This window comes from Enhydra lutris, unplaced genomic scaffold (assembly GCF_002288905.1).
Source record: "Enhydra lutris kenyoni isolate GAN:26980312 unplaced genomic scaffold, ASM228890v2 scaffoldscaffold25, whole genome shotgun sequence".
In the NCBI taxonomy this organism is placed as follows: Eukaryota; Metazoa; Chordata; class Mammalia; order Carnivora; family Mustelidae; genus Enhydra; species Enhydra lutris.
Genome location: NW_019154109.1, coordinates 20623517 through 20633799, shown reverse-complemented (window position 1 = coordinate 20633799; position 10283 = coordinate 20623517). Strand labels below are relative to the sequence as shown.

Genomic DNA, 10283 nt, shown 5'->3' with positions numbered 1-10283 from the left:
GCTCAGTGTGTACTATCAATGTTCAGCCCTGTAGATTCTACATCAGGATTCCTTTCTTTTCATTCGGTCAGTAATTCTATTGCTTTTTGGAATTATTTTACTTTACAGGGCTTTTTTGTACATCAGGCAAAATTGACAAAAACAAATTTTTACCCATTAATTATTTTTCAAAACCTGTTTATTGTATCATTTCTATGCTATAACTAGCACTGTGTTAGATGTTGAGGCACCGAAGTCATAGCCCCATTTCTACCTGTACTAAGCCTGCATTTCCGGTAAAAGAAGGCGGGCAGGTATCCAGGTATCCGGTCACGGCAGGGAGGCGCCTGCGCAGACGCTCGCACCAGCCAAAGGCTGTCTTGGCAAGGTTTCGGAGCAGCAGAGCTTCAAGTACCCACCCATATTAGATTATTGACTTTCTCAGAAATTCTGAGAGCCCCCTCCAGACCCCTGGACCTAAGATTTTGGCTTGCTCTTCCATAATTCATTATGGGCTCTATGGATTTCACTTCTTTTCCCAAGGAAAGACATGAATAAGCCAATTTTGTGGAGTCAGTCTCTTTCCCGACCTTTTATTTCCTATATACCTTCAGGCTGCCTGCTTAACCCTTCTTTGCTTTGGTTAATTATTTGCACAATACAGGTAATAGCTACCTTAGGAACTGCTGTAGGGCTTAATTAATTAATGTTTATAACAGCTTTGAAAATGTAGCATTAAAGCTCCCAAGTAAGTGCAAATTATGACCATTATTGACATTATCATCATCATCATCGTCAGTCTCTTTCACATATAGCCAAAGGCGGACTCCAAGAGCTGAATCATTGTGGTTCTCCTCAGGCCAGACTCCGTCTTCTGAGCACGATTGCTTGATCTGAGAATCTGAACCTACTTGTACACAGAACAACTGCTACAAGTTCTTTCTGGCTCAGAAAAGAGAAATCATCCCCTGATCCCACTTCCTTGACTCTGTTTCTGCTGCTCCTTGCTCACCGTTCTGCTGCCACTCACTAGATCACATCTATGTATATATAAAATATGTGGAAATTCTCCTGAGCCAACTGACCATTGCCTGAACCCCTGAACAACCATGACAGCTCATCTTTTTAATTGTGTAGACCGAGAATGGTGGATCATAGATTTGAACCTGAAGTGTGAATGAACCCACCTTTGGTTTAGCAGTTGAGGCTATACCTGTATGAGTAAGCCTGTCTGGAAAGAGAAAAATTATCTTAAGCCACATAAACATCACTTTGAATATAATTATTAAGCAGCTGGTTACTACATGGTTAATAGACATTTAGATCTGTGGTTTCTAGAAGAGTGCTAATTATGGCCCCCCAAAAGTAGTTATTTTAAACAGTGAAAAAATTTCATGATTACTGATACATTTCCCTGTGCCAAAACAAAACAAAACAAAAAAATTATTTTATCTTTCTTTCTTCTTTTTTTTTTTTCCTGGGCAACTCATATATTCCTCATGGTCACCTAAAATTCTTCCTCATTTAGGAAATCTCCCTGTATCAGTCAGGCCTAAGAATTCACTCCCTCTACCCCAATATATGATACCTTGTCTACATCACTTACTTGGTAATTATTTGCTGCTCTGTGATGTCTCCCATATTTTCTATTACGGTGTTTTCAACTGTTTGTATCTTCTTTTCCCAATTACATTATGCAGCCCTTGTGGGTAGCAAAAAAGAAGTGTTCACCTTTGTATCCTCTGCCTAGGTTAGATCCTTGGAGATGGGACTCAATGGACATCTGTTTATTTCTTTTTTTCTTTCCAATTTATTTGAGAAAACAGCTCCAGATTTTATATTGCAAAGACTTATTGACACTCCCGCTGAATTTTATGGCAAGATTGCTATACCCTTTCCTTTTCCTCCTGAGCACAAAACTAGACTACACTTCAGAGTCTGTCTTGCAATTAGTCTAGACCATGTGACTGAGGTTGGCCAATGTGATATGGTAGACATGATGTCATTGCCTGAACAGGTCTGTCTGTATGTTTTTCTTTCCCAAATCTCGTACTTGCTCCTGCTGTCTTTATTCATTAGCAGACTGATTGGAAAAAAACCCTAAGAACCTAAAAAAAAAAAGGTAGAGCCACTGGTCATGATCTCAGGGTCCTGGGATCGAGCCCCACATCAGGCTCTCTGCTCTGAGGGGAGCCTGCTTTCTCCTCTCTCTCTGCCTGCCTCTCTGCCTGCTTGTGATCTCTGTCTGTCAAATAAATAAATAAAATCTTAAAAAAAAAAAAAAGGTAGAGCCAGAAGATAGAAAAATGGGTCCCCAAGCCACCAGGAGGAAAAGTGCTTCTTAGAAGAGTTATATGGCCAGGAAGAAACATGGTGGTGTGCTTTATAAATGAGAAATAAACTTTTGATAAATCAGGAAAATTGGAGGATTCTTTGCTAAAGAAGCCTAAATTACCTCATATTTCATAATCATCTCATTCTTAATATATTACAAATGGAACTCTTGTTTCTCCTTTATTCCCCAAATCCACTGCTTCAACAAGTCTTATTCAAACATATATCACATACCCATAGAATTTTTGTGAATTATATCTTTTCAAATATATCTCAAAACACATCAGATGTGTCCATTCCTCTCTATTTTTCTCCATCACCTCCATGATCTTATACAAAGTTCTCATTATTTCTTAAATTCCGTCACAGCCTCTAAACGGCTACTGGGCATCCTGTTCTTGCCTTTCTCTTTTCTTCAATCTACAGCAGCCAAACTCACATTTCTAAAACACAACTTCAACCACACCTCTCCCTTATTTTAAATCTTTCAACAACTTACCACTGCACCAAGAGTAAAATCCAACTCCTAACCTTGACCTGCAAGACCCTGCACGTTCAGGCCCTGCTAGCTCACCAGGTTTATCTTAGGACAGTTTCCAGTTACCGACAAAGTCTAGTCTCCTTTCCTGGGTGCCTGTGTGGCTCAGTGGGTAAGCCTCTGCCTTCAGCTCAGGTCATGATCTCAGGGTCCTGGGATTGAGCCCCACATTGGGCTCTCTGCTCAGTGGGGAGCCTGCTTCCCCCTCTTCCTCTGCCTGCCTCTCTGACTACTTGTGATCTCTCTCTCTCTGTCAAATAAATAAATAAAATCTTAAAAGAAATGATAAATATCCTTTCCTCAGAGAAGTTTTCTCTGATCACCAGGTCTAAGAAAATCATTGACCCTTTCTTATCTTTTAGTGCACTATCTTGCTCTTTTCTATTCTAGCAATAACCAGAATTTTTAAATTATATATTCATATAGCCAGTAAGGACCTCTGGTCACAAGTTATGAAATACAAGAATTGTAGCTCCATTTTTCATAAATGGATGCAATTCCTTTTTCTATTCTATTTCTAGATCCCATTTCATTTCTATATGGATTATGATATAGATTCCAGATACTCTAACAAAGAGCCAAGTAAAACAGTGGCTAAAATGCTTTTAACTTTAGTGAGTCTTGAATATTAGAGTTTTATTTCTCTCTCTTTTATCAGTCTGAGGGTAAGCAGTCAAGGCTGGTAGGGCAGTTCTGAAGTGTTAAGGATCCGGGCTCTTTTTGTATTGTTACTCTGTGTTCTTCAGTAGGATGCTCCATACTTGGGTGCAAGATACAAGATTAACTGCAATTTGGTGTGGTAGGTAAGAGCAGTTCATGGTTGAGGCAAGGGCTAGATGCAAAACCAGCTCTGGGATGCCAACTCCTCAGGCCAGTGAATGCTCTTATAAGAACAAGTTCTTTAAAGGTTTATAAAGGAGGTAAGATTTTGAAAGGAGATAGATAAATTGCTAAAAGGGATGCATGAAGAATAAGAAAAGGAAAGGTTTGTCTAAATGTAATGGCAGCATTTGAAAATCCACAGTTTGTTTCTTCCCTTCTTAGTTTGGATGCATAGTAAAAATGCTGAAAACGCTAGGGAAAAGTGCATGATTTCAACAGAATGAAAATAGATGTGATTAAAAATACAGGAAGCAGGGAGAAGATTCAGAATATAGGTGGAATATGGGAAGAAACTTTTGGCAGGAAGAATGGTTCTGAGCAAAAAAGAATAGCTTTTACAACCTGGAAAAAGTGTTGGGGCTTTCGAGTCAGCAGTTCTACAGAATGAAAGACAGAGATTGTTGGGGAAAGTTAAGTTTTATGTTTCTGACATATGTGTCTGACATATGTGATCAGCCCTGAAGTCAGAGATCCAATATTAATTGAAAAAAAAAAACCAAAACCTGGAGTGTGAGAATTTTGGATCCTTGGTAAAAGTGCTTTGGTGGAAACTTGCATCACAAAATGTAACACATTTAAGGAGGGTCACCTTGAATCTGCATAATTGGCAAGATACTTCATCTCTTGCAGAGTTTTTGGTTTTGTTTTCCATACTGTGTTATCTTTAATTAACCCTCTGAGAGCTCTCCAATCATATCACCTGAAGATCATTTTACCCACTGCTTTATTTGTCACCAATCTCCTTCTCCCTTCAGTAATGGTGAAGTGGACACCTTTCCCTTAGTTAAGAGACATCCATGTTTTTTTTTTTTTGCATTTCCTGATAACAAACATGTTGGAAAGACAGGTCAGCAAAGCCACTGGCATCTCTTACATCAACCATATCCATGATGCCCAAGTTGCTGGTTACTACAATTCCTTCCAGGTTAACACCTCCAGTTACCACACCATCAATCGAACTTGATGAAATTGAGAATATTCCTAGGTTCTAAATTAATCTGAATGTTGTAATTCACTCTGGCAAGGGGATGAAGGTAGAAGGTAATGGAAGCGTCATGGATCGTCAGATGAGGGATTCCTTTTGTGTTCACAAAGATCTTTTTCTTAAGATCTTTGGTTCCTCAGGCACAATACAATGAATAGCCAAGAGACTCTTTGTGTCGTAGATTAGATGGTAAGACTCTCTGGTCTTGTCAATCCTGATAAAATCCATAATACCAGAAGGGTCACTTATATCAGTTTAGACCTTGCCATCAGTTTTTTTTTTTTTTTCTAGCACAGGATTATATACAGACAGGAAGCTATATGTCTGGATAGATCAATATCTCAATCTTTACCTATATATGCGTCACTGTAGATATATAGATAAAGGTATGTCAAAACTAAAAACCCTCAACTATTAAGGTAATAGGTATGATGTGGCAACTTGTATTCAACAAAACTATTTTAATTTTCACTTTAAATTAATATGGTAAATTTGAATTCTATTGCTTTTTAGTGTTTAAGATAGAATCTAAGTTTGATTTGGCTTAACTATATATAAAACGTGTAAGCTTAAGGAGCCTACAGTTAATTTTATGTACAGTATGATTCACATGTGAGTATTCCTTTCTTCGGACCCCACTCCCAAAAGTGAAAACTCCAGATGAAGATGGTTCTGAGCAAACAACTGGAAAAAAACAACCCCATGGTAGTAGAACCCAGCTGACTTGACCCCACCAATCCTAATGAACTACTACATGCAGATCTTCACTTTATTTCCTATCAGGTTATACTTGAGTCTGTTGATTTTGACAGGGAGCCATTCTCTCAGCCATTCTCTCAGTGGGGACTGGTGGGTTGGAAAGGAGCAAGCGTACTGCTCAATTTGTCCAGCATCCAATACCTTGAGGCTACTACATGCTTCAGATGCTCTTTGGGACCACAAGCCACAGGTCCACTAGGCACAGAATGTACTTGAGGAGTTTCAGACAACCTTGGGAGCAATCATCAAAGAAGAAATAATCTACCTCCATGATTTCCAAAGCTGACAAAGGTCTATTTTGGGCAAAGTTACTTAGCAGATAATATGTTAGCAAGGAGGAAAAGAGTTTAGTGTGTTTATAAAGCTTTAAACTACTGATGTTCCAAATGGAAGAGGTTAAATAATCTTAGTCTCTTTGGAGGCCAAGAGGGACCTCTCTTGTTGGATGGAAGGGCATCTCAGTTTGTATGACTGGAGTATCAGGCATTTGTTGGGGAGAGCAGAGGAAGAAGGCAAGAGTTAGTGAGGAAGCCAGGTCAGGAGGGACCAATATTCAATCCTGGGCAGCCATAAAATTTTTGCTAAATCTTAGTGTGACAGTTTGTGTGAATGGAATATCCACCAAGTAACTATCACTAAATATTTATTTATAATCTCTTGAGTTTCCTTTTTAAATTTCCTTCATGGTTCCCATGCGGCATGCTTTTTTTTTTTTTTTTTTAAAGAAACGAACTTTTTTTTTTTATCCAGAGGAAGGACTCCATTTTCTTGTCAATAAAAAGAAGATCCTTCTTAAACTTTCTCCATACAATTTCATTAATGGTGAAATATAGAATAATAGGTTAACTGGCCATCTACATTTTTTTCATGTTCAGAGACCAAATTGCTAACTAATTGTGCCTAAGTATGCAGCCCTTAATTACAAGGATTATTAGTTTGTTCATGGGATAAATCTAGTAATTATCAGATTTGAGAATCGTTTATTACCATCTACCACAAAATGCTAAATATAGCATTTCCTTCCTTCTATAGGAAAAAGTGATAAATGTTTTTTAGACCACACAGAAAGAAGAATTTGCTGTGGCTTTTAGGTATATTCCCACATCTAATGATAAAAACAGAAAGCAATTTAAGAACATTTTCCATGTGTGTCCAAATGCAAGACACAACATCCTCTTTATAAAAGAGCCAGTGGTTACTGATGTTTCAAACAGGCAGTTAATTCATATCTGTGTGTAGAAGGGGCTTGGGTGCATCCATGTACGTACATACATACACACACACACACACACACACACACACACACACTAAGTGAGCATACCAGAAATTCAACATTGTTTTTATTTGTGTGGTTTTCAAAATGCAATGTATTCCCATAGGAAGAAGAGCTTTCCCAGTGGCTTCTGTAAACATATTACATCAAGGAGGCCATTTGATTCCTCCCAAAAGATGCAGAGAAAATGACTAAACAACACAGGTGCATAAAATCATGTGATTTCTCCAGAACTGTGTAGAACATGGGAAAAACTGAGAAGTTATTACATCAGCATTTTCCCAATCCTGCAAATGGAATTCACAAAATGGGAAATATCCAAGTGGGATTAGATAGGTTTTGATGTTTTGAGAGTGTCAGAGGGCAATTATTTCTTATGGGTGGTTATTGGTGATCTTTCTTTTTTCTGGAAAAAAACCATGTTATTTTTAAGGCTTACTAAGTTTACACATTTTGACTATGAATTCAGCAGTTACTTTCACAACAATCACATTTTGGGGGTTGGGGTGACAAGAATTTCAATTTCCTCGGTCCTTCTTTGACCCTACTTCAGTCCACTACGATCACCGCTAGTGAATGGGGCTAGACAGTAGGGCTGTTCTGAGAGTGTTCCATCTTCTGACAAGGTAAAGTAAAATAGCACATCGTTACGTATCATGAGTGTGGTTTGGATTGAGGATCCACAACTCAAAGATGAAATAGCTTGTATGTTTTTGTTCTAAGTCTCTTATTTATATTGACCCGAGGCACAAATAAGACAGTGAAAAGAGCAAACACATTCCCTGGAGGATTTTTCTAAGAATTTCAGCCAAAGACCCAAAGATAATAGCAGAAACTGGGTTCAAAAGAAATAAAGAAGGGAGAAATGATAGAATGTTCTGGAAAAACAATTAAGGACTCTGATCATCTAAACACTACCCCAAAGAGTGGGTATAAGGCCGAGAAGCAGTTCACATTATGCGCGGGAGCAAATACATGTTTTGCAAACAGGTGTCATTCATCGGCAGGTTCAGGAAGCTCCAGGGCTATTAGAGATGGTTTCGGCATTAGGCCACTTTTCCATGAAATGATTCTAGCAGCTTTCAACATGGAAGAGATGATCTATTATTTTTGTATAGAAGCAAACTCTGATTTATTGGGGAGAGTATAGGTTGGGAAAGTGACCACCCATGTTTTCTTTTTTATCTCTTTTTCCAGATGTATCTTGTGTTTGTATTCTGTTGCTCTAGTGAATTGGACTATAATTTTGCAAATACTTTCACCCGTAATAACATATAATGTTTATACAAAACTTTTCCTCTAGAAACCCTAAAGCACATTTCAGACCTTAAATGACAAAGCTGCATCAAAAATCTAGTTAGGAAGTGACAGTCGTTTTCGGTAAGAACTCATTGAATTCTTTCCAGGAGAATGTTTTGTTTTTTTCTGGACCATCCCCTGGTTATTAGTGTAGAGAATTTTAATTTTTCGCTCTTAACGGCAGAAAGTTAAACAGTCACAGACATGTTCAGTAAGTTCAAGTAAGGCCAAGATGGATCTGAAGTTCGGTCAGTTTAATTTTTGGCGATTCTTTAATTTAGTTTAAACCACAGTTATCACTGATCCGTTCAGTTGCATAACTCATTCAAGTGAAGAATGTTCACTTCTCCATGCCACACAAGTAGAGCTGGCTGAACTTTCTCAGAAACGGGGATGCCAAGGACAGTAACATGGGCAGGGTAACGGTAGGATAACACGGTGCTACCAAGAAATGTGCCATAAGCACAAAGATAGAAACCTTCTGAACTGTTTTTCAGAATTGTTTTCCTTGAGATATAGTTACTATTTTTTTGAATATGTACATGAGATAAGTACTGTAGATACATGGTCTCCTCCATGGAAAAAAGGACTGAGTTATTTTTATTTGGGTCAAGATTGATAATATCCCAAATATTCTACAAAGAACTCTTTGGAATTCTGGTGCTTAGAAATGAGAAAAAAATATGTAAACTCTAACTTTCACTTGTATTTAGAGCAGTCAGGGGAGAGGAAAAGGGGTTAGTCTCATTTTAAAATGTTCTTCAATTAAGTTGGCATTTTTAGAGTATCATTGGACTTGCATACTTTCAGCACAGATGGGGAAGTTACTGGACTAAATGAGGTGAGGGAGGGGCTCAGGATAAATTACCCCTGCCTTCAAACAATAAATACAGCTTTGTTAATGCAGAGTAATGCTCTAGTACTTTCGTAACTCACTTAGAGATTCTAACAAACAAGACGTCATACAGCTATATAATATTCGCATGGCCCAAAAATGTAGATATTAATGATGTGCTGTTTTATGTTTTCAGTGTATTTTTCCATAATAATTGCTCTATGTGAGTAGCCCTGGTTAAAAAAGGTAAATTAACATTGAATGGAGGGCAAGTCTTTTTTCCCATGCCTGTCATCCCGATAAGCAAACCAGACCTTGCTACACAGCCTGGTCTGCTACACAGCCTGGTCTGCTACACAGCCTGGTCTGCAAGTTTATCCCCTCCGACACTTTACCCTTGACTTGGTTGCACTTATGGTATTAGATTCTAAGCTCCAAAAGGCACCTGAAACATGATGAGTTTCACTTCTGTATGTTTAGTACCTGCCCAAAGTGCTTGTCACATGGTAAATTCTGATGATAGTGGAAAAGAGTGAGGAAGGGAGGAAACGAGGAAAAGAAGAGGTAGAAGGAGGGAGGGTTCTATACTATATGCACACTGTGACCAAACTGGACACTGTCCGTAGCTCAAATAGTCATAGCTATCTCCCTGTGTCACATGTCATTTGACTTATCCTGCTCTTAAGGTGACTATCACTAGGAAGCCAGCCATCATTTTAAACATTGGATCCCAACAAGTATCTACTCTGATGTGGTAGACCGTGCTTTATAAAATTCAATGTTCAGAACATTTAAACTTACCCACCTCAGGCCATTTTTAAAAAAAAAATTTAATAAATTTCCTTAAAAAGGAATGCATCTTTCCTGACTCCAAGCACAAGGTTGTACTGCATGCTTTCTCTGTTCGGAGTGGTCTCATGTTGAAATCCTGGATTCAGCCAGAGCAATACTTATGTCATGTTGCTGACACACCTGTACACGTAAAGGCAGTCCCACGGACTGAAAGGAAACAGGCAAAGAATCTGGTTGTGAAAGGATTAGGTGACTGTGGAAGAGAGGGACTACTGGGCGTGAGCCTCACACTCTACTCTCATGGTGCACCTGCCGCAGAGAATTCTACAGGGTTCTTATTCCCCCTGCAGGAAGCCCCTCTATGTTTATGGCAGCAGCAAGTTTAGACGAGAACTCCCTGCACTCCAAGTTGTCATGTATTCCTTGAGCATGAGCAGTAAGTGCCTGCTGGGGTGTCTCCTCACTGTGGAAGTTTAAGTTGGCTCAGGCTACATTCCTAGTGCTGCCAGGGAAGATCAACAGCCTCGCCGCTGAGGGCTCCCTAGGGTGCATTTCCTGGAGCGAATTTTTGGTCAAGCAACTGGTCCATGAACCATCAATTTCAGAA

At 38.9% G+C, this 10283-nt stretch overlaps 1 pseudogene; it reads right to left on the bottom strand.

Annotated features, from left to right (window-relative positions):
• Window positions 1-235: 235 nt before the first annotated feature.
• The window catches only part of LOC111150984, a 33817-nt pseudogene continuing 23769 nt past the window's right edge, over window positions 236-10283 (bottom strand).